At 35.5% G+C, this 19,686-nt stretch overlaps 1 protein-coding gene across 3 annotated transcripts in view; it reads left to right on the forward strand.

Moving 5' to 3' along the window:
* The window catches only part of COX7B2 (cytochrome c oxidase subunit 7B2), a 112,184-nt gene that overhangs the window by 27,623 nt on the left and 64,875 nt on the right, over positions 1–19,686 (forward strand). For all 3 annotated transcript variants that reach the window (XR_012061896.1, XM_072944576.1, XM_015249725.3), the window contains exon 2: positions 18,346–18,401. The gene's annotated coding sequence lies outside the window, so the exon portion shown is untranslated. The remainder of the gene's footprint in view (positions 1–18,345; positions 18,402–19,686) is intronic.

The raw sequence follows: 19,686 nt of genomic DNA on the forward strand, positions 1-19,686 counted from the left end.
ACTACACACTCCTTTTTGGTACTTGTATCAACTTTTCCTGCTCTAGTTTATTTCAAATGTGGGTTTACATGAACATATTTTAATAATTTTAAAAGTATCTATTGTTAATAATTTTCTTATAGCCTTTCAAAATTACAGAAAAATTGGAAGCACAATACAAAGAGTGTTTTCCTCCCCCGAACCGTTTGTAAGTTACTAATTTGATTCTCTATCATTCCCAACTACTTTAGTGTTTAAACCCTACAAAAAAGAACATTCTCCCACATAATCACAATACCATCTTCAAAATCAAGAAATCAACTCTGATACTTCAGAAAGGCCCAGATTCCATTCAAGTTTTGTGCATTACCCTAAATGCATCCAGCAAAAAGTTCCAGCTAAAAATCTCATATTGTATTTAGTTATATCTCTTTTGACTTCTTCAGCCTGGAACATTTCCATGATTTTTTTCTTTGACTTTCATGACAACATTTTTGAAGGCTACAGGCTAGTTATTTTGCAGAATGTTCACTCAATATGCGTTTGTCTGATATTTCCTCATGATTACACTCATATTAGGCATCTTTGTCAGGAAACCACAGAAAGAATGCTTTCTTCTTTTCATTACATCCTATTAGGTGGTGTGTGATTTCAATTTGCCCCATTACTCAGGATATTCACTGTGATTGCTAGATTAACATGGTGTCGGCTAGATTCCTTCACTGTAGAGAATCTCTTCCCTGTTATAATTTGTAAACATTTTGAGGGAAGTAACTTTGGAATTGTATAAATATCCTGTTCCTCGTGAATCTGTTAATTTTGTTAATTTTTATGTATATAAACTAGAGACTTTCTATTATATTTTTGTACTCAAATTGTTCCCAATTTGTCAAGCAGTAGCCCACTTAAGCTGGCTTCTGAATTCTTAGTGTATGTCCCATTATTTAAACACTTCTTTACTTTGTGGCTTATCTTTTAAATTTTTTCCAGCTTTATTGAAATATGATTGACAAATAAAAATTGTGTTTATTTAAAGTGTACAATGCAATGATTTGATATATGTATGTGTTAGGAAGTGATTACCACAGTCAAGCTAATTAATATATCCATCACTTCATAGTTAATTTTTGTGTGTGTGTGTATGTGTGGTGAGAAGACTTAAGATCTACTCTCTTAGCAAATTTTGTGTATACAATGTATTATTATTGACTATAGTCACCATTCTGAACTTATTCATCTTAAAACTGAAAGTCTATACCTTTTGGCCAACATCTCCCCATTTCCCCCAACCCCCAGGCCCTGCTAATCACTCCTAGTCCCTGTTTCTATGGATTTGACTTATTTAGATTCTGCATATAAGTGAGATCATGCAGTATTCCTTGTTCTGTATCTGACTTGTTTCACTTAGCATAATTTCCTCAAGGTTCATCTATGTTGTCACAAATGGCAGGATTTCCTACTTTTTATGGCTGAATAATATCCCATTGTATACGTATATTTTTATATTTATATATTATATATATAACTAACATGTACTTATATAAATATGTATTATATAATATATTTATATATTATATGTATAAGCTATATAGATATAGATATATGAATAAGATAAAGAAAATTTGGTTTAAATATATGACTTTTATTATCCATTCACCTATTGACAGACATGTCGTTTTCATGTCTTGGCTATTGTGAATGATGCTGCAGTGAACATGAGAGTGCAGATATCTCTTGAGATATTGATTTTATCTCCTTTGGATTTATACCCAGAAACGGAATTGCTAGCTCATAGGGTAGTTCTATTTTTAATTTTTTGAGGAAGCTTAATACTGTTTTCCATACGACTATACAAAATTACATTCCCACTGGCAGTGTACAAGAGTTCCCTTTTCTCTACATCCTTGCCACACTTATCTTTTGATTCTGATAGTAGCCATCCTAACAGGTTTGAAGTGATAGCTCATTGTGGTTTTGATTTGCTTTTCTCTAATGATTAGTGATGCTGAGCACCTTTTCACATACCTGTTGGCCATTTGTATGTCTTCTTTGGAAAAATGTCTATTTAGGTCCTTTGCCCATTTATTAAATTGCTTTTATTTGGCTATTAAGTTACATGAGTTCCTTATATTATTTTAATATCCATATTGGATATGTGTAGCTTGATTTGCACTTTCTGTGTCTCCAGCCATTTCTCCAAGTAGCGTGATTTCCTTTTAGTGGGGAATGGTAGAAGCTAAGACTCAAAGGTTAAGTGTACTACTGATTGCTTTTGGAGTGTCAGTACTTCCAGGATTTACAGTGGATTGATGTAGGGAATACAGACTTGTATAACACACATACAACACACACACACATTTATATCAATAATTATTTCTTTCTCTATAGTGAAAACCATGAGTTTTTAGTACAACCAATACCTGTCCAAAACCACAGAATTTATTTCAGTTTTCTCCTTTTGCATATGTTTAACTCTCATCTCTGATTCTGAAAAACCTGTTTCCTGGTTTCTCCCAGGAAATATATTGTCTTTAATATACCAATCACCTATCTTCCCTTCAAACTCCTCCCACACTCAAATGCACTTCTCACCTGTTCCAAATCTGACTCCCATGTGTTGATGTCCTCTTCACTCCACTTGGGATCCTATGCCCCATCCTGTCACTCTCCGCTGAGATGAGTTCCTCGCCCCAGTTAGACTCTGAAATCCAGTGCTAGCCTGCCCTCACTTATAAGTATCCTCCTCACTGCATTTGGGCTCCTGGTTCTCCCCACTGGATCAACCAAAATGCATGGAGATCTTTCTCATCTTGCTGGTGCTATGACAGCTAATACGAGGCCATGCCCATGAACTGTGCCCTCCTCATCTAGCTTAGGTGCTGACATTTCACATCAGGCTTCTTTCCAAAGGAATCATAGCTCACTCTGGTTCTGAGCAGCTATGCTGGGGTCCTCCTCTTCTCTCTTGCTGGGATGCTTCCCCAACTCCAGGTTGGTCTTCCATGAGGAAGCCCTTCTCACCCAGATTAGACTCTGACACTCTGTCCCAGGGAGACTTCCTCTGTAGACAACCCCTCATCTCATTTGTGCTCTGATACACCATCTCACAGCTGGAAGCCATACTTACTTTGCTCTCTCCCTACCTCCTTGTTTCTTTTAACTCCTAATTTAGAAAATCAAAAAGCTTTCTTTTTATGAGACCAGGACAGAAATCTATGTTTGAAACTGAAAATCAGGTGGCCTTCCTCTCTTTATAGTCACCAAAAGATTATTTAAATATCACTATCCAGTATATTTAAACTATTATTTTGTTTATAAAAATTTGATATCTGCTTAACCTTTTTCACAGAACACAGATTTGCCCTATTCACATATCTTAGACAATCATTAATCTATCCTTATGTAATACAATTAGTAGAATTGCATTTTGTAAACCTTTTATTTTAAGATTATGTCGAGTCCACTTTGTGTCCTTATATACTGAGTGTGTTTTCAGCAATGAAAAAAGCACAGTGGATAATAGAGAGGTAACATAGGGCATTTTCCATGACCTCAAGCAGCTTAGGGTCTTTTTGGACTTGCAGTAGTTCCAAAGGAGAAATCATGCAGTGCAGCATACAAACCTCACACTGAATTACACAGCAGTTGGTAAGTATAGTGTAAATTCCAAGAGAAGTGTGACTTGTGGGTTGGAGCAGTTGAAGTTTTTGGTTTTTTTTTTTAATAGGAATTATGATACTTCAGTTGGCCCTAGAGAGTAAGATGGGATTTGGAGAGCTGAAAAGATGGGGAAAAGAGAAGTCAGTGTCAGGAAAGTCATAGGTAGAAAAAGCATGGCATGTGGGGGATGGAAAGGAATATATTCTGATGGGAACGACAGCAAATTGGGAAGTCATAGGAGGTTAGATTGATAACTGAAATGGGATACCATCTCCAGGCTTTGGAAACTCTCAGTGTAAAGAATGTGGGCTTTTCCCACAACCACTAGAACTACGGTAGCATCTTAAGCAACATTATGACATGATGAAAGTGATGTTTTAGGAATTTAATCTAGAGGATCTTTATAGTATGGATTAGAAGTAGAAAAAACTGTCATTTAGGCAGAAAATGTTTAGGATTCAGCTACAGAACCGAGGATGGAAAAAGATGGGAACAACTCTGAGCTTTTTCCAAGGACAGCTGAGAACACAGTGAAAGAAACAAACAAACAAAAAAATGAAAGGTTGAAAGTGGCTCCAGCAGATCTCAGGCAAAATGAGTGGGCAGTGCATTCTCTGGAAGAAACATTAAAATCTAACATTTTGCACTTGGCATTGGATTTAAAATGCCTTCCTTTAATTTCCTTGTTTAGTAATTATTTTATTCCATGACTTCCAGAAAATTTGCAGAATGTCCATTAAAAAAGACAAACTAAAGAGGAAAATTAAAAAGAAGAATTGGTAATGAATGGCTGGAAAGACATACATGAGCAGAAGTTATCCCTACATGCAGTGTAGCAGTTACCCAAAAGCAGGTACATGTTCGAGGTAAATTATGTCGTCTTAGTTCCCAGCCATAGTCTTCGAAGCAGAGGAGAGGTTTGAAGTATTTTTAATAACCATTTCGAGGCAGGAATGGACCTGTAATTTTCAGAGAATACTTAGGAGACCAGCGGTAACCACAGACATATCAGGTAGGGAGCATTTTGGTTAAACAGTACTATGGTTATTTCCACGTTCAAACAAACACGTAACAGAAGAGAAGCAACCAGCACAGAATTGTATGTGTCAGTCTTACAAAATACACAAAAATATCAGTGTTGAGAGAAATTTCCAGAAATATCTTCTGCATTTGCCATGTTTACAATTTTCTTACTTTTTAAAGCATCATATCTAAGGCTACATAGACAAAAATAGTGTGTGCTTTCAGAGGTCATCTGGGACCATGTAAAACCTACATATCAAAGCATAACCTTTATTTTGAAATACGGTTAGTGTAGCTGAGACTACATTCTGCTCTGGGAACAAAAAAGCATACGCGAAAGAATCAAGATAATAGGCTATGTGTGGTTTGGTAGTTACAGAAATGGAATATGAAATGAAGGCTAGTTAAGCTCCAGCTTGTTGTTTGTTTGTTTTTTCAGTTTTATATATTAGATGTTGCATCTGAAAAAAAAATGTCACCAATGAAAATTTCAGGGGTGAAATTTTACTCACTGCTTCATTCATTTGGAATCTTCTTGTATCTTCACTGTATTTTCATCTCACCTTTGCTTTAAGTATATTTTGTGACTCTTAAAAATATCACAAATTTAAGCAAATTCCAGCTTTTCTCCCCTCCCAGCTCTGTTGCTCTTTCTTGAATAAAACATAAAATTAAATGTTGGATTTTGGTTGTGTGTTGTAAATTATGTGTTGAATTTAGTTTTCACAGAAATATGAGTCATTTTTTTTTAAAAGGGACAAAATAGATGGATAAGCTAAAGTTCCCAAAGAAAAGGCTTTCAATTTGATTTGAGATACAAAGTAAATTGTAATCTGAAAGAAAAATGTATTTTTCTCTTTATGGTTCATAATATTTTAATCTATTTACCTACTGGACATCAATTTCAGTCCCCTGATAATTTAACCGAAAGAATGATTGGGGTTCAAATAAAGAAGGAATAATATCTCTACTAACAAATAATAGTAAATTTTATTGAGCTTCTACCATATTCTGAGTGCTTTCTACTTTATTTAATTTCCATTTAATTAGATTAAGATGAAAGCTCTTTGAGGTAGGTAGCATTGCTATCCTCATGTTAGGCACAGAGTGAGCCAGTAGGTTGTCTGAGTTTCTACAGCTAGGAAGAGGTAAAGACATGAACTCAGACTGACATGCTGACCTCTGAGTTCATTTCCTTTTACTCATGCTGTAGAATTTCTTTATTTGACATAATTTGTGAAGAATTACCTTTCTGAGATAGAAATGAGAAACAAAGGTGTGTATTCCCCCAAATCAGATTGATTGAGAGTACGAAATTATGTCATTGAAGACATAAACTGTAATAGCTACCAGACGGACCTCTTAGGTTATCTTATTTGATTAAGAGTTCTTTACTTATTCTTCCCCAGCGCCACTTTCCAGATGAGGAAACTAGAGCTCAGATACATTAAAGAACCTTCTTCAGGATCATAGAGCTTGTAAATGTCAGCTTCAGAATTTGGACACAGATCTCTGACTCCAGAAATCTGTGTTCATTTTGATAGAAACCCGCAGGTCCAAAAAGAAGGAGTAGAAGAGGCAGTTGAGTCAGATTTAGGAGAAATGAAAGGGGCTGTATCAGCGATTAAGGCAGTTAGAAAAAGAGGGAACCTTGGTAGGGCTGGAGTGTGGGTTGTTAGGGTGGAGACAGCCTCGTTGGCAGGAAGAGACCACACTGCTGGTGAGAGACAGAGGCTTTCAACAGTCTCACCTGTTTGTGGAGATCATTCATGTAACCATGCATTCCTCATCACATTCATCCACGCACCTTAAAGGACAACACACTATCCCTGAGAGTATTGTTTCCACCCTAAGTCAGCAGATTTAAATTGAGGGTCTGGCTCTGCCAGCTACTCGTTGAATAATCAGAGGGAAATCATAAGCACACATTTTATGCAGGAAGCAGCATTCATCTCTCAAGGTTGGGGTAAAGAGCAATCAATGATATTTGTGAAATGGCTTTAGAAAAGTAATTAACTGCCCTACATGTTAGTTACTGTCATGTAGCTAACTTACATGTTAGTTACTGGTTACCTTGATTTCCAGTCATTTTATTTCTTTATATATCTGAGGAATAAGGTACTTCCACATCAGCTGCTGAAAGCTAGGGCTGTGGTTGTCAATCCTTACAAACCCTAGAACCCAGACAAATGTACACATAATGGGCACATACACACACATACCACATCACACACACACACACACACACACACACACACACACACACACACAAGACACCCATCAGAATCTTCAAGAACTGAGGGAAAAAGAGCTGTATTGTTTGAAAAAGTCTCCTGCTCCCAAGAAATTCTTAGATATTCCTCTAGGGTCTATCTAACTGTACCAAACCAAATAATTTAAGTCAAGTAACTTTAAGATGCAGCGTTTTAAAGCTCTAGAATAGTTTATTTCCTTCTTCTCTCTGTTTGAAATGTATTTAATATACAGCTAATATTTTCATGAATTAAAAATGCCCTGAAACCCATATACTGGTTGAGCTGGTATATCAAAATATCTCAAAATATAAGTGATGCTACAATACTTTCTTCTTTGTTGGGAAATGGCGGCGGTGGAGGTGAGAGGGGGCAAAGAGGATTGCTGTAAAGAAGTTAACAAGTGACATTTCTGTTTCTCAAATGTAATTAGCAGTGTCTTTCCTCTCTACCTTTGTATAAGCCATTTCTTAAATACTATGTCTTATAGCAATGTTTGAACATCGCTGCAATTCTACTCTACTCTGCCCCTACCCTGGCTGATTGCTAATTCCTATAGTTCGTTCCTTTAGAGATTCTGCAGGTTTGTGTGTTTGTGTGTTTTAGCTTACAGGTTATTCTCTTAACTAAGCCAAACTTTGAAAAATTAAGAGGCCTTCCAAAAAAACTCTCAGCTTTTCAGTTTTTTTTTTTTGAAGAAAAATATCAGAAGTTCTAGCAACATTCTCCATCTCTTCAAGGCTAGAGCTGAGATGAATACTCATGTTTGTGTTATTTCAGATTTTCCCACCAAGCTTAGAGATAGTTTAGGGATAATTTTAATGGGGATAGTACAATTTGATTTTTAAAGGCATCAGAGTCTTTTTGTGGTTTTGAAACTAAATAAAGTATTTATGTAAGAATGGAGGCTGGTTTCTTCACAGTGATCAGGGCAGGTTTTAAACTTTTTTGAGGGCAGATCATGCTCTCTGGGATGTCAGTTTAAGACACTTTGTGGGGAGACTGAGTAAAATCCAGATGAAATTAAGAAGTATAATTTTATGAATAATTCATCTAGATAGGACACTAACTTTTGTTTGAAATATAGAGCAACTGCATTTTGGGGTTGCTTTAGGATGTCTGAATTCGGAGTTCAGCACATTAGATAATTTTTCTCGTGTACATGTATCAACGTGATTTTCACCTCTTTTGTCATCAAAATCTATTTCTCTTAGGAAGATTATAAAGACAATAAAGATTGTCATTGATGATTGCTTGACACTGGAGGTTAACATGAATAGAAAAGAACAATTTCTTTAAGTTTACTAGCTTCTGATGTTCTGTTTTGTTGTGAATGTTAAATTTAAATATTATTGATATATTATATATAATCCATTTTCTCTGGATTTCCTACTATGTAATGTCTACTGTCACCAATCCAGATTCCAAGGTGTTCTCTAAAAAAAACATGTTCATTCCTTCCTCTTAGTATTCACATGTTGCCTCTAATGAAAACCATTTCATATCTCCTCTTTGTTATCCAAATTTACCTATCCTCTCAGGTCTAAAATAAAGTTCTCTTTTCATGGAACATTTTTTTGATTAAAAATGTTGCATATTAGAAAGGATATGGACATCGAAGGTAGACAAGCCTGGTTTTGAAACCAAATCTTCTGCTTATTTGACTATGTAGACGTTATATAGCTTCCCTGATCCTCAGTTTCCCTATAAAATTGTTAAAATTGGTGTAATAATTGCCTCAGGTTTTTATGAGAAAAAATATGTTACAGCATGTTAAACATTTGAAGCATCATAAGGTGTTAACAAATATTTTTTCCATAGCACTTAATAATCTGAAGATGTGTCTATTTGATTTGCATGAGGTTTTAAAATGTTTAAATTAGTTTCCAACACTAGAAAAGAATAGATATTTTACATAAACATCTAAATTCCTGTTTCTCTTCAGAAAATTAGTAGGTCTAGGAACCTTGGTCTCCTATTATCAAGTGGTAGCAATCCATGGACAGTTTAGCAGGCAGCTTTTCTGAGAAAATATGCTTCAGTGTGGCTCAGTATCTGCCTTGCCCATTGCACGTATTTACTTGCCCTTCTTGGACCTGATAATCTCTTGAATTTACTATCCTGAATTTAAGCCATTTACTTTGTGTTTGAATACATTAACTGTGTGTATATATCTTTTTCTGTAGTATATAAAAATACCGTATGTTTTTATGTACATTATTATATATGATATACCTTGTATATCTTATTTTATTATATATAAATAGATTCCTAGAGGGCAGACATGAGATACATAAAAAAAACTCTTCAAAATTTCTACCAGCTTCTAATACTTATGATACATCATAAGTTAACAAACATTAGTTAAATTAGATTATAAGGTGAAAAGATGTAAATAAGTCAGTGGAATTAGTTTTATCTGCTATCAGTATATCTTCTGTGTCTCTATGAGACTATGAAGGAGGATACATGCAAAGGAAAAAAGCCAAAAAAAACAACAAAAAAACCCCCACACCTTTTTTTTTTTTTTTCTTTCCAGCACCAGGATTGGTTTTTCAGGGATTTTCTTCTGTTCACTGAAACTTTAGTATGCATTCTGAAAACTCTTTGTTTTGATCAGTTTTTACTTCTGTAGCTCTCCCACTGGGAAATTGTACTCGCTCTTTGTTTAATTTAGGTGTTACATAAATATGTTGAAATGCTCCACTATTTAAGTTCCTACTGTGAAAATATTTTGTAAGCAGCAGTATTAAAACACTTTTTTTCTCCTAGCTATATAGATCATAGCAATTTGAAAGCAGGAAGAGAGTGTAAAACTTATCCTGTACACTTTCCCATGACACCACTGGGGCTTAGAAAAGAAAATGGTGTGCCCACAGCTCACATCAAGGTCGGAGAACCTCAACTAGGGCCCAGCATTCGTGACTTCAATTCAAACTGATGTTTAAATTTCAAATAGTAATACAGCTTTTTATGATGCTGTAAAGCAAATAAAATGGATTTCAGTGAAATAGTTATGTTCTCCACTTCATAATCTAAATCAACTATTATTTGTTAAACTTACTATGTGGTTTTAGTTTATTCTCACAAGAACCATATGGGGTAAGTATTACTATTATCCTCATTTTAGAGTAGGGAAATCTGAGTAACTTACTGGGAGTTAGCCAGTGATGGTGGAGGTGAGATTTCCACTCTGGTGGAACCTCTAGGCCACCTGCCGTATCATCATATGCTTATTTTCTCTGTTCTGTTCTGCATTTGTCATGTCCATACGTAAGAACTGGTATAATGTCAAAGTTTCCAGTCTTTCTATCTGTGATTGCATGAAGTTTAACTTTTAAAGTTAAAAGTTTCTACCTTCATTGCACAGTTCTATCAAACTGCATCTCCATTGTTCCAACTATTTCTGATCCTATTCACCATTTCACCTATCTGTGAAATTCTGAAATTACTAAGTGGTGATTTTCTTCCACTGCGGATATACCTTACTGATGTTTGCCACTTTAAAAACAAACAAAAACTCTTCAGCTATGATGACTTTGGATAAGTAAAATAATTCTTTTTAATAACTTTGCTTCAAGTCTTCTCAATTACTCAGAAAATCTCATTTTTCTCTTAGGAGTAGTTTTGGTTTTTGACTCTTAATTTCATCCTTTTTATGAGAAGAGTGCCTGATGGGATGAAAACTTGTGCACTTTCTATTCAAGAGAGAATTTTCAGTTCAGCTTTTTAATGTCCTTATGTTTGCAAAAGCTTATCCAGTGCTGGATGATGCACTGTGTAAGGAGACGGAAGGAATAGAAACTGTACTTTGCAGTTGAGAAGTAAAACATACAAACAACTGGGCAAATAACTTAAGTCTTTATAAAGTAAGGCTGATTAGTGAACATCAGTGTCCCAATCCTCTAGTGCTGAGCTGAGGTGAGTGTGTGGAGTGAAGCACAGCTGAGTCAGGTGATGTCAATCAAGGGCTTTGGAAAAGGATACTGTCCAATCCTAGTACTGTAGTCAGATCCTCTACCTGGCGCTCATTCCTCACTGATCTGTAAGAACTTGGAGGAAGCACATAATTCAGATCCTAAGCTAATTTTTTTTAGAACACTTTATTTTTCTGATTAAAAAACAAAACCAGACTTAACTGTAAATATTTTAAAACTATAAAAAAAGTATGAAGAAAAATATTGTCATCCAACATAAAATACCTTGTAAACAGTTAATGGTCTTTTTCTCCAGGTCCATGTATTTAACTGCCTAAACATTTGTCTTTTGCCTCTATATTATATTTGTTCAACAAATTTAGGATCATATTGTCTATGTAATTTTTAGCTTTTTTCTCACTTAATCCAAAATACACAAAATATGCACAAAATAACACAAAATACATAACTAATTTGCCATACATTTAATATTGTTCAAAAACATGTTTTAATGACTTTGTCATATTTTCTTCTGTGATGATACGCATATTTTGTTATTCTCCTATTACATATATTGTCAACTAAAATTTGACAAGGGGGCCAAGAATACTCAATGGGAAAGAATTGACTATTCAATAAATGGTGTTATGAAAACTGGACATTTACATGGAAAAGAATGAAATTGGCCCTCTATCTCACACTGCTCACAAAAATTAACTTGAAATGGATCAAAGACTTAAATGTTAACACCTGAAATCATAAAACTCCTAGAAAAAAATCAGGAAAAAATCTCCTTGACATTGGCGTTGGCAATAATTTTTTGGATATGACACTAAAAGCACAAGCAACAAAAGCAAGAATAAACAAGTGGAACTACATCAAACTAAAAAGCTTCTATGCAGCAGAAGAAACAATCAGCAAGCGAAAAGGCAACATACGGAATGGCAGAAAGTATTTGGAAACCATATAGTACATAAGGGATTACTATTCAAAATATATGAGATTCATACAACTCAGTAGCAAACCCCCCAAATAATTGGATTAAACAATGGGTAGAGGACTGAGATAGATGTTTTCCGAAGACAATATGCATATGAAAACAACAGCACTTTAAAAGGTGCTCAGCATCACTAATCATGAGGGGAAATGCAGGTCAAAACCACAATGAGATATCACCTCGCCTGTTAGTATGGCTTTTATCAAAAGCCCATGAGATAAAATGCTGGGAAGGATGTAGCAAAAAGGGAACACTTATGCACTACTGGTGACAAAATAAATTGGTGCAGCACTATGGAAAATGGTATGGAGAGTCCTCAAAAAATTAAAACTTGAATTAACGTATGATCCAGCAATCCCACTTCTAAGTATATGTCCTAAAGGAATGAAATCTTTTCCATAGGGAGAGATAGCTGCACTCTCATGTTCATTATAGCATCATTTACAATAGCCAGGCTGTGGAAACAACCTAAATATCCGTTGAGGGATGAATAGTTAAGGAAAATGTAGTATACGGGTTTCTCTCATTCGAAAGCAGAGTGTTCCTATGAAACCTTTCTTAAGCCAAAATGGCATAAAGTGAAGCAGCAGTTACCTTGGGATAGACACATGTTGCTAAAGGATGTACAAATTAAATCTAGATAAAGCGCAAATGCTCACAGACACAATTCAAAGCTGTGGTGTCTTGATGCTGAGATCCTGAGTGTAGTTCATGGCGAAGGAGCTTGGGAGCGCTACTCTTTGCTGCTCCAGATACACACAGCTTATATAAGGGCCTAACTGCAGAACAAGTGCTGAATGCTATTTTCGCTTTTTGTCTTTTTTCTTAAATGCGAAAAATCCTCTTCGAATTTCTTTTGATTAGCAAAAACAAGTACTAAAAGCCAAGGGTGTAAAGCAAACCTTTGAAAAGCAGGAGATCTATCTATCTATATATCTATATTATTTACATGTAATGTGTGTTATATTACTACATACACTATACTATATACATATAACACTATGTTATAATAATGTAACATAGTATGTTAATTATATTAATATATAAGCATTAATGTGTGATATAATTATTAATATATATTATAAATAATATTATTCAGCCATAAAAAGGAAGGAAATCCTACCATTTCTAACAACATGGATGGACCTTAGGGGTTAGTTGACATAAGTCAGGCAGAGAAAGACAGATACTGTATGATCTCACTTATATGTGGAATCTAAAACAATCTGAACTTAGAAACAGAGTAGAATTGCAGAGGGAGAGGAGAATTGGGTGATGATGGTCAAAAGGCACATACTTCCAGTTATAAGATGAATAAAGTCTGGAGATCTAATGTATCATATGCTTGAAAACTGCTAAGAGAGATCTGAAATGTTCTCACCACACACACGCAAAATGGTAACTATGTGAGGTGATGGTTGTATCAACTGGCCTTATGTGGTAATCATTTTGCAATGTATATCAAATCATCGCATTGTACCTCTTAAACTTACATAGTGTTATATGTCAGTTACATTCCACTATGCTCGAAAAAAAAGGATAAAGCTGTTTTCTTATTAGAACACAGATTTGTATTAAACTGCAAAGCAAGTGCTCTTGGGGACTGCCCACCTTCTTGGATTCTGCATGGACCAAAACAGCTGTGATGGCAACTCTACTAATGTCTATGCCTGTATTCCCTAGTAACTTGTATTACTTCTTTATTCCTCTGTCACCTTCAATTCTGTCACTGCTCTATCTTCTTGACATTTCTTAGTTTGAATCCAAAGACAAAGAAATACATTGGCCCCAGCGTTTTGTTTTTAATTGAACCAATTCTCATTTAATGTCACAAGCCAACCCAATGGATTCACTGCCCTTGGGTTAGATGCCTAGCCCAGGACCACTGAGTTCTGGTCCTGTTGGGACATGGACATGTGGTGCAAAGCCTGGCTGCCCAGTGATTGTATGCATTAGGGATAGCGGCTTCAGCAGCTTGCTGTGGTACTGGCAGGCAATGCAATATGGCCTATGTAGAGAAGCAATTTGTTCTTACTAATATAGCGCTGGTAAAGAAGTAGGCTTTTTTCACAATGTTAGTAATTAATTTACATTTTGCAGTGTTTTATAGGCTAAAATTGTGTTACTTAATGTATCTGCATGTGATACTTTATATTAAAATAAAGTCTTACCCTTTAGAGGAGTGGAAAATAGATATTAATATTGAGGCATGTTTTTTCATGTGAGATAAATACCTTGTGCATTTTGAAAAGTGCAACACATTTATGTTCATTTAGCAGTCTGTTTTTTTTTCTTCCATTCTTGAAAATGATCACCAACTTGTTCTAATAAATAATAATTATTCCTGGTATAATAAATGCATCAGTAACACAAAGAGTAATGGTTGATAGAATCACAGCAGAAATCCTGGAAAGAGCTGTATATTTCAATCCAACACCTTAATTTTAGCAATTCTGTGTCAATGTATCCATCTTTCTATAGCCCATTAAGGAAGACATGTGCTCTGATTTTTGCTTTAATCTAATTATCTTTGCAGTATATTCTTAGAACTTATCACTTAGGAAAAACTTTTTTCTTTTCATAAAGTGAAATGCTTCTTTTTGTTGGAAATAAGGTTACACAATCTGTATTTCTCTCTTTATAATAGCTGTGAGAAAGCCCAGGGCTAGATTTAATTTTCAAATACAGTTATAGGACATATTTAAAAAATAGTTATTGTCTTCTATTCATTAAACAAATTGTTGAGTGAAAACTATGGGTTAAACATTGTGTAGGCACTTTTTATTTAGCTGTAGTTTATATATGTTTATCTAATGGTATGTTTCCATTTGCTTGGCTAAATGTGTATTTACATTCTCATGCAAGCCCCCTCAATCATTTTGGAAAGTAGCTTTCCAGTCAAGTAATGCTTATTGAGCACATACTATGTGCTAAAAAATATTTCAATGAAAAGCTAATAGGAGTAAATGCTATGGAGGAGCATACATTCAAGTGAGGATTGGCCAAAAAAGATTAGGAAAGCTGTTAGTGATAAAATAAGTTGAAAGCTCCTCCATGTCATAATTTACTCTTATACTTCCTTTTGCCTCACAGTGCTAAGGACATTACTGAGAGTAATGAAGACTGCTAACCTGAACAAATGGAAATATAGAAGCAACTGATTAAATTTTAGCCTTGATAATGGAGCAAAACCTGGGGAAAAGCTGATGGTGCAAGGGGAAGAGTTGTATTGCCAGGTTAGACAGAGTGTGTATAGAGTATATATATACACACACACACACACACACTACAGATATATAATATTTATATGCATTATACATATATACACACTATATACACAGGTTAGGGAAGAGTAAATGTGTATATATGTGTATATGTTTATATATATATTTGACCCTTGAACAACACAGGTTTGAATTGCACAGGTCCACTTATAGGCATATTTCTTTCAATAGTAAATGCTACAATACTACATGATCTGTAGTTGGTTGAGTCCACAGTGTGGAACCGAGAATATGGGGGAACCATAGATACAAAGGGTTGACTGTAAAGGTATAGGAGAATTTTCAGCTGCTCTGAGGGTTGGCACCCATGGCCCCTGTGTTGTTCAAGAGTCAACTGTGTGTGTGTACACATAACACATAACTATACATACATAGATAAATAATATTGAGGACATAAAGAAAAAGGGATACAGTTTAGATAGTATTGTTCTTATAGAACAGGAGCATTGAATACTGGTGTATTTTTTGTCCAATTTGCCCCTCTGTATAACTAAATAAGTGCTCAATATATCTTCACTAAATGAATGAATAAGAAAGGAATTGCTTTCAAAGCATTTATAGGAAAATAGGATGCTCACTGTAGATAAATCTAAATAAAAGCTGAATACTAATCACATTAGAGCACAACACAGTCTTTGATTGTGTGACAGCGCTTTATAAATAGTGTAAGTTTGCATACAAATTATAGATGTACAGAAAGCGGCAGGGCAGCCTCTTTCACTGAGCTCTACCTTGTGCATAATACATACTCATTAGATTTGGTTGTATTGATTTTTTTTAAAAAAGCACATTAAAAGCCAATCTAAGCATGTCTAAAAACAAAAGTTTAAAAATAGGTTATGTTAGCTACTTAGTAATTAAAATAAACTGACTCTGATTAGTATTAAGTGTTAGCCAATTTTGAAATACCAACTTTCACATCTTTATAAACAGTGAAGCAGCACAGCTCCGGCACTAATTGGGTCTTCCGGGGAGCCTGATAAGGCTGAATGTCTTTTACTGAGCAGTGCCTCTGACCACTGGCTCCTCGGAAGGAGGCTGGAATGGAGGTGGCTCAGACTCAGCTTCTAATGTCCCTTTCAGTGGTGACTACCTTAGAGTCTCTCTAGCAGGTCAGCAGACTCAACTTTCTCTCTGCTGTTTCTCTCTGTTTCATATTTCTCTGAGGAAGCTGGCAATAGCCTCTTGGAGAAATGCTTTTCTCCTGGTTTTCTTCCTACCTCACCGGTCTCTCTTCCTTGGTCTTTTCCCTGGCTCTGTTGTAGCTCTCTGGCCTCTAAATACTGTAGTAGCTCAGGACTTGCGTTTGTTTTTTTATCAGTGCATAGCAAATTACCTCAAACTTAGAGGATTGAAACAACATACATACTATCTTCATTTCTTTGGATCAGAAGTCTGGGTACAGCTAGGTTTTCTGTAAGACTGCAATCAGGGTGTCAGCTGGCGCTTGGGCTATCATCTGAATATTTGCCTAGAGGAGAATTTATTCCCAAGCTTGAACAGGTTGTTGGCAGAGTTTATTATCTTAAGGCATAGTAGTAAGACTTCATTTCTAGTTGGATGGAGGCTGGAGGCCTTACATGCTGCCGGGTAGAGGCTTCCCTCAATTCTTTGTCCAGTGGATTCCTCAACATGGCTGTTTGCTTCACAGAAGTCAACTAGTGAAGATAAAATTCCAGCACGATGGGCCCTATAACCTTATAATGTAAAAATGTGATCACACGGCATCATTCACATACATGCTGTCATACAGTCTGTTGGTTTGAAGCAGGTTACAAGTCCTGCTCACACTCTGGGGAATGGGAATCATACAAGGACGTGACCACCAGGAGACAGGGATGATGGAGGCACCCATGAGTCTACCCACACCAGGGCTAGTCTTTGTCAACTCTTTTCTCGGTTTGCACTCACTTCCACTTGAGTCTCATGGCTTTAAATGCTGTCAGTGAGTCGACAACCCTCAGTTTTATGTTTAGAAAGTGATACCCTTCTCTAAACTCCATCCCGATCCAGCCAACTGCTTACTTTATACTGTTCCTCTTGGCTATGTCTGACAGGCATTTCAAAATTCACATATCCAAAGTCAAAATTGTTATTTCCCCTAAAAGTCCAAATAACCTGCTTTCCCCATAGTTTCCCAGTGCCACCAAATGGCAACTCTATCCTTTCAGTTACTCAGATCAAAAACTTTTGTGTCATCCTTGATGCTTCCTGTTCTCTCATACCCAATACCCAATTTGTTATTTTTTTTTTAATTCACCATTTCTTGGTTAGTATCCTTATCTTCAGGTGGCACAAGGACCTGATCTAAGATATAGGTTACTTGGTGGCTCTCTGGCAACCATTCCCATCCTAATGGGAAGTGTACTCTATCTCCATTTTCTACCAACCAACTTAGGGCCTGCTTCTAACAGGATGGGCCACATGAAACTCCAACCCATGACTCTGACTTTGCTGTTGATGGAAATTCTTGTGGTTTTACAATACACCAGATTGGTTCATGTCAGATGTTGCTTCTCACCAAACAAGGCTGTATTTGCCTTAATGAACCTCTCAGTACTAGCTTTCACTCCAAAGATTAAGAAGGGGTAATGCAGGTAATGGTGGGCACCTGACCCCTCTCCTGACATAGTCTCCCTGCAGGGTTTTCTCCTCTGGGGCCTGGCCTCTTTCCAGACTAAGTTCTTTTTTTTTTTCTTCCTTCTCACCCACATTTTTGAAAACTGTTAATATCTGTTTCTGGGTGGGTAGGACTCCCTGTCATTCACATACATTAGGTCTAAAATAGTAAATAAATGTATCATTTTTTCCAGGTGTATTTTTACTTTAAACTTTTGTTATAGAATGAGAAGAAAAGTTCCTGTCCCCGGGACTGGAGACATTAGTGTGATGGTGTGTTTGATTTAGAGCACAAACTACATAAAGGTTTAAGCCTGCTTCCCTGAACGTAACATTCTCCTGCATACTCTTCTCCACACATAGTAGGTAAACCTTGACCAGAACTCACCGTGTTTGAACTTGGGCACAGGTGAACAGTGATTCGTGGAAGCGGCTGACAGCTAAAAGGGGTTATCTCAACTACATGGGTTGAGAAAAATTTACAAACTATAAAAATACATACTGTTGGTGGAGTAGTTTATGATGGTTTTCTCTGGGTAATATAGCCCACCCTTACCTTTAGCCTTTTTCTATTTCCTTGAAACCTCACACTAATTTTCTAATTATATTTTTAGGAACCTGAATCTTGAACTTCCTGAGGAGAGCATCTGAGCTTCAGAGTTCCTACAAGGTAATGACAAAATATGAAAAAGGCCCAGTATACTCACATTAAAATTTCACTATGAGTGAAATTTTAGATAATTTTGAGAATCTCCTCCTTTTTGTGAAAGAACAAAAAAACTAAAGAAATTTTGTAAAAAATTGACAAGGAAACCATTTTAAAATTTTTGTACTCTTAAGCATTCTACTCATTATTCAAAACTAGCCAGTCACAGAAAGAATAAGAGACAGATGCTAGTCTAAATAGACAAATGTTTCCAAAATAAGATGTTTTCTATCAGCCGAAAATGCTTTACTTAAAAGACTAACTTGATAGTCTTAACAACTCAAGCAGTTGGATGCAAAAGAAAATGTGTGTCTTACCAGTAAACATTTTGGAGAGATAAGTATTTGTTGCAAGTATTATACCTGCTTAGAAAAATCATTTTGGCCAGATGAGACCACCATGTGTTTTAAAATGTCATTCATCATTTCAGTGTTAAGAGCGCCCCCTGGTGTGATTGTATAATCATGTTTTTGAGAAATTTAGGCACTATTTTTTTAATTTCATTTTTAAAAATACTCATTGAATACTTTTCCTTTTTTATTGAAATATAGCTAATTTATAATATTATGGTGTAATATATGGTATTACAGATTAGTGATTCAGGATTTTTGCAGATTATATTCTTATGAATTATTATAAGATAATGGCTGTAATTCCCTGTGCTATGCAATATACCCGTGTTGCTTATCTATTTTGGACACTGTTTTTAACATTTCATTTTGTTATTATGTAGGCCTTCTTTTTATACTATATTGACCTGGTCAGTGTGCTGTGTAACTATCTAGAAATAATGAATTTAATTTTTTCTTTGTCTATGGTTATATCTGGAATCAGTGGTTAACTCGAAAGTAGAATTTGGAAATTCTAATTCCTAAACTCCTTCAGTTCAAGTTGATGACCAATAATATATCCTTTGGTAAGCATGAAATTATATACTGAGATAAAAGTGTACAGGATAATCAAATTCTTTGGTGTTAATAACTTTGTTAAGTGGCAAATTACTATGAACAGTTTCTTTTTTGGTAATATGGGCATTTTAATGATTAAACATGAGAATTCAGACATTACATTTTGTTTTGAAATACTCATTGTGTGAAAAAAATAATCCCCCTATAACCACAGAACTTGCCAATGTAAATACAATAATTCATCCCTGAGTCATAAATAGAGCTCTCGTCTATCTCCTGAAATCACCCCACTCCTATAAATTCTCATTCAAACTTGGCAGAAAGTGCCTATTTTATAACTG

This window comes from Vicugna pacos, chromosome 2, assembly GCF_048564905.1.
Source record: "Vicugna pacos chromosome 2, VicPac4, whole genome shotgun sequence".
Classification (NCBI taxonomy): Eukaryota; Metazoa; Chordata; class Mammalia; order Artiodactyla; family Camelidae; genus Vicugna; species Vicugna pacos.